The sequence below is a fragment of the Giraffa tippelskirchi genome, chromosome 5 (genome assembly GCF_054371585.1).
Source record: "Giraffa tippelskirchi isolate mGirTip1 chromosome 5, T2T-mGirTip1v1.2.pri, whole genome shotgun sequence".
Lineage (NCBI taxonomy): Eukaryota > Metazoa > Chordata > Mammalia > Artiodactyla > Giraffidae > Giraffa > Giraffa tippelskirchi.
In genome coordinates, this window is record NC_137279.1 from 88,494,885 (window position 1) to 88,501,029 (window position 6,145).

Consider the following 6,145-nt stretch of genomic DNA (forward strand, 5'->3'; position numbering starts at 1 on the left):
ATTTCCCCCTGATATCCAAAACTAGAGTGTCCCTATGAAACTTTTTGTAAGCAGAGAGAGCATAAAGCAAAGAAGCAATTGCTTTAGGAAACATCTTAACAGATGCACAAAACAAATCAAGATAAATCACAGAAGCTCACAGACACAGTTCAAAGTTACAGCAGCTTGATGCTGATATGCCTAGTAGTTCCAGGGGAAGAAGCTTGGTGGTGTCACTCTCAATGCTCAAGGCGTATATTGCCTCTGTAAAAGTTCTTACAAAACAAATGTTCAATACTATTTTTGCTTTTTGCCTTTATTCACAAATGCAAAAATCATCTTTGAATTTCTTTCAGTTAGCGAAAACAGGTACTAATGTAGGTCTTTCATAGAAGCAAAGTGGATCTTTCAAAAGCAGGGGATATGAAAAATGTCCATAAGCAGATGAATAAATGAAGAAAATGTAGTATATATGTTACAGGGAAGAATGGACTCCATGTTGGATCTGTTTGTTTTACTTCCCCCCTCCCTTTTTTTTCTTTGCTTTGCTTTGTTTCCCATTGCTTTTGTTCACTAAAAGGATACTGTCCATACAGAATGGCCTGTCTCAGAGAACCCTGCTCCTCTGCCTAAATGTTAAACCAAAATGCCTTTGTTCAGGACCCTGTCCACCTCTGGATGGCTACAGGAAGGAAGAAATTAACACATCTCCTCCCCAAGGCTAACCATTCTAGGAAATATCTGTAAGATTAATGGCTTTGTTAACTTTACCTCCTCACCTCTCCACTCTCTGATCTATTAAAAAAAGCCTGGCATCCAGACCCTGATAAAATGGCTATTTTGAGAGTTTAGTCTGCTCCTCTCTCAGTCAGCTGGCTTTCCAAATAAAATTATATTCTTTGTTTCAACATCTTGTCTCTTGGTTAACTGACCTGTTGTTTGACAAGTAGAGTAAGCTTGGACTCAGTCGTATATACAAATGATGGAATATTATTCAGCCATAAAAAATAGAACAAAATTCTGATACATGCTTCAACATGGATGAATCTTAAAGACATGCTATGTAAAATTAGCCAGGCACAAAATGGTAAGCATTGCTTGATTCCTCTTCTATAAGGTATCTAGAGAAAGAAAATTCATAGAAATGAAATGTAGATTAGAGGTTGTTAGAGGTTGAAGGAAAAGGTAAGCAGGGAGTCATTGCTTAATGGTTCCAGAGATTCAGTTTGGAGTAACAAAATGTTCTGCACCCAGTTCCAGTGTTGATGGGGCAGGGGTTGAGAGGAGAGTTCACACCAATAAGGAATTCTCCAGTACTAATGGTGAGTGGCGAGTGGCCAGGAGGAGATACCCCACATCCAAGGTCAGAGAAACCCCAGTAAGACGGTAAGCCCTGGGAGAGGGCATCAGAGGGCAGACACACTGAAACCACAGTCACAGAAAAGTAACCAATCTAATCACATGGGCCAGAGCCTTGTCTAACTCAATGAAACTATGAGCCATGCCGTGTAGGGCACCCAAGAGGGACAGGGCATAGTGGACCATTCTGACAAAATGAGGTCCACTGGAAAAGGGAATGGCAAATCACTTCAATATTCTTGCCTTGAGAACCCCATGAACAGTATGAAAAGGCAAAAAGATAGGACACTGAAAGATGAACTCCCCAGGTCGGCAGGTGCCCAATATGCTACTGGAGATCAGTGGAGAAATAACTCCAGAAAGAATGAGGAGACAGAGCCAAAGCAAAAACAATACCCAGTTTTGGATGTAACTATTGATGGAAGCAAGGTCTGATGCTGTAAAGAGCAATATTGCATAGGAACCTGGAATGTTAGGTCCATGAATCAAGGCAAATTGGAAGTGGTCAAACAGGAGAAGGCAAGAAATTGACATTTTAGGAATCAGTGAACTAAAATGGACGGGAATGGGTGAATTTAACTCAGATGACCATTATATCTACTACTGTGGGCAAGAATCCCTTAGAAGAAATGGAGTAGCCATCATAGTCAACAAAAGGGTCTGAAATTCAGTACTTGGATGCAATCTCAAAAATGACATAATGATCTCTGTTCATTTCCAAGGCAAACCACTCAATATCACAGTAATCCAAGTCTATGCCCTGACCAGTAATGCTGAAGAAGCTGAAGTTGAACAGTTCTATGAAGACCTACAAGACCTTTTAAAACTAGCACCCAAAAAATATGTCCTTTTCATTATAGGGGACTGGAATGCAAAAGTAGGAAGTCAAGAAACACCCGGAGTAACAGGCAAATTTGGCCTTGGAGTACAGAATGAAGCAGAGCAAAAGCTAATAGAGTTTTACCAGGAGAACGCACTGGTCATAGCAAACACCCTTTTCCAACAACACAAAAGAAGACTCTACACATGGACATCACCAGATGGTCAACACCAAAACCAGATGGATTATATTCTTTGCAGTCAAAGATGGAGAAACTCTATACAATCGGCAAAAACAAGACTGGGACTGACTGTGGCTCAGATCATGAACTCCTTATTGCAAAATTCAGACTTAAATTGAAGAAAGTAGGGAAAACCACTAGACCATTCAGGTATGACCTAAATCAAATCCCTTATGATTATACAGTGGAAGTGAAAAATATATTTAAAGGACTAGATCTGATAGACAGAGTGCCTGATGAACTACGGACAGGGTTCATGACATTGTACAGGAGACAGGAATCAAGACCATTCCCAAGAAAAAGAAAAGCAAAAAAGCAAAATGGCTGTCTGAGGAGGCCTTACAAAGAGCTGTGAAAAGAAGAGAAGTGAAAAGCAAAGGAGAACAGGAAAGATATACCCATTTGAGTGCAGAGTTCCAAAGAATAGCAAGGAGAGATAAGAAAGTTTTGCTCAGTGATCAGTGTAAAGAAATAGAGGAAAATAATAGAATGGGAAAGACTAGAGATCTCTTCAAGAAAATTAGAGATACCAAGGGAACATTTCATGCAAAGATGGGCACAATAAAGGACAGAAATGGTATGGACCTAACAGAAGCAGAAGATATTAAGAAGAAGTGGCAAGAATACACAGAAAGATCTTCAAGATCTTCAAGACCCAGATAATCACAAGGGTGTGATCACTCACCTAGACCCAGACGTCCTGGAATGTGAAGTCAAGTGGGCCTTAGTAAGCATCACTATGAACAAAGCTAGTGGAGGTGATGGAATTCCAGTTGAGCTATTTAAAATTCTAAAAGATGATGCCGTGAAAATGCTACACTCAATATGTCAGCAAATTTGGAAAATTCAGCAGTAGCCACAGGACTGGAAAAGGTCAGTTTTCATTCCAATCCCTAAGAAAGGCAATGCCAAAGAATGCTCAAACTACTGCACAATTGTACTCATTTCATACACTAGGAAAGTAATGCTCAAAATTCTTCAAGCCAGGCTTCAGCAATACATGAACCGAGAACTTCCAGAAGTTCAAGCTGGTTTTTAGAAAAGGCAGAGGAACCAGAGATCAAATTGCCAACATCCACTGGATCATCAAAAAAGCAAGAGAGTTCCAGAAAAACATCTATTTCTGCTTTATTGACTATGCCAAAGCCTTTGACTGTGTGGATCACAACAAACTGGAAAATTGTTCAAGAGATTGAAATACCAGACCACCTGACCTGTCTCTTGAGAAATCTGTATGCAGATCAGGAAGCAATAGTTAGAACTAGACATGGAACAACAGACTGGTTCCAAATAGGAAAAGGAGTACGTCAAGGCTGTATATCGTCACCCTGCTTATTTAACTTATATGCAGAGTACATCATGAGAAACGCTGGGCTGGAGAAAGCACAAGCTGGAATCAAGATTGCCAGGAGAAATATCAATAACCTCAGATGTACAGATGACACCACCCTTATGGCAGAAAGTGAAGAAGAACTAAAGAGCCTCTTGATGAATGTGAAAGAGGAAAGTGAAAAAGCTGGCTTAAAGCTCAACATTCAGAAAACTAAGATCATGGCATCTGGTCCCATCACTTCATGGGAAATAGATGGGGAAACAGTGGAAACAGTGTCAGACTTTATTTTGGGGAGCTCCAAAGTCACTGCAGATGGTGACTACAGCCATGAAATTAAAAGATGCTTACTCCTTGGAAGAAAAGTTATGACCAACCTAGACAGCATATTAAAAAGCAAAGACATTACTTTGCCAACAAAAGTCTGTCTAGTCAAGGCTATGGTTTTTCCAGTGGTCATGTATGGATGTGAGAGTTAGGCTATGAAGAAAGCTGAGCACCGAAGAATTGATGTTTTTGAACTGTAGTGTTGTGAGTCCCCTCAATTGCAAGGAGATCCAACCAGTCCATCCTATAGGAAATCAGTCCTGAGTGTTCATTGGAAGGAATGATGTTGAAGCTGAAACTCCAATACTTTGGTCACCTGATGCGAAGAGCTGACTCACTGGAAAAGACCCTGATGCTGGAAAAACTTGAAGGCAGGAGGAGAAGGGGTTGACAGAGGATGAGACGATTAGATGGCATCACTGACTCAATGGACATGAGTTTGGGCAAACTCCAGAAAATACTGAAGGACAGGGAAGCCTCACGTGCTCTAGTCCGTGGGGTGACAAAGACTCGGATGTGACTTAGTGACTGAACAGTAAAGTGATTTCAGAAATTGAAGAAGAGGGACCAAATAGTATAACAAAAGATGTTTGCATTATTCTAATAGCTCAGGAAATTCCAAAGATTTTGAGAGCTGTGAGCCATTAACTGTGGACAAAGACCCAATATATGTGAGATAGGTATATCTCACATATATTTGGTCATCTGAATGATACAGTTGAATCACAGTATTAAAGGTAATTAAATATTTTGGAAATATATAATGTTGGCAGGTGCAAAACATGGTTTTTATTTAATGTTACTGAACTGATAGCTTAAACAGTAAGTTTTGGATTACATAACCACAATATACAATTTGGGTTGTATCAACTTAAAAAAATGCACAACATGAGAGTTGCAAGTTAAGTTTTATTTGGTGCAAAAATGAGGACTGCAGCCCAGGAGACAGCACCTCAGATAGCTCTGAGAAACTATTCCAAAGAGGCAGAGGGAGAAGATATGCAAGTGATTTTGGTGAAGGAGAAATACATGCAATCAAGCACATATTTTCCCAGAAGGTTTCTGCTAGTCTGGTGAAACTTTCTGCTCTTTGGATTTGTCAATCCAATGAGTCAGTCCAAAATCCTGGATTGACATCAAGAAACAGTTGTCACCAGGAAGGATTTTAGTGTTTTTCTAAGGAGATACAAGAATTGGGCTCATTAAATTGACTCCTGAAAATATCTAACTGTTAGAGCAAACACACTAACTGAAACCACCCACCCTGGCCAGGCACCATAGTAACCATTTGTGAGTTATTTTACAACAGTTAGTCTTGGTAAAGAATACAGAACTAGTAAGCCACCACCAACCAGAAGAGTTTGGCAAAGGTCAAAAGGAGATGCCATGTGTCCTACCACCTCCCAGAATCCTTCTCACTGACTTCCTTCTTGGCTGAGTAATGTGTGTGCCACCAGGATGGACCCTGAATCAGAGTGATTGGCTAGAAACAACCCAGAAACTCACCCCATCACCATAAAACCCAAGACTGCAAGCCACACGGCCGAGCAGTCCTCTCAGGTTCCCTTACACTCCTGCTCTCTGCCTGGGTGCCCCTTCCCAATAAAGACTCCTTCTTTGTCAGCACATGTATCTCCTCAGACAAGTCATTTCTGAATGTTAGACAAGAGCCCACTTTCAAGCCCTGGAAGGGGTCCCCCTTCTTGCAACCTAACTATTTGAAGACCTGTCCTGCCAGTTTTTTCCAGAGCACAGAGTACCTCATTTTTGCTCTCTACCCTGAACTCCTTTCAGGAGCTGTTGAAGATCAGCAGCTGCAGCAACACATGATTTAACCATTGTAAAGGAAGACAGCAAGTGCCCATGACAAGTGCCATTTTGTAGTTGATAGTTGTTTTACCACGATTAAAAAAAAATCAAAAGAAAAGAAAAAAGAATATAGATAGTAAGAAATGGAGTATTTCCTGCCATATCAATAAACAAGAATGTCACAGTCATCAGTGAATCCAGTCCTCCAGGGCAACCATGAAAGAGAAGAATATCTGCAATCCAACAGCTATCACATGGCCTCCACTCACTTCGAGGAACC

The 6,145-nt window shown here is 40.6% G+C and overlaps 1 long non-coding RNA gene across 1 annotated transcript in view; it reads right to left on the minus strand.

Annotated features, from left to right (window-relative positions):
* The window catches only part of LOC145505542 (uncharacterized), a 62,437-nt gene that overhangs the window by 50,874 nt on the left and 5,418 nt on the right, over window positions 1–6,145 (minus strand). The window lies entirely within an intron of this gene.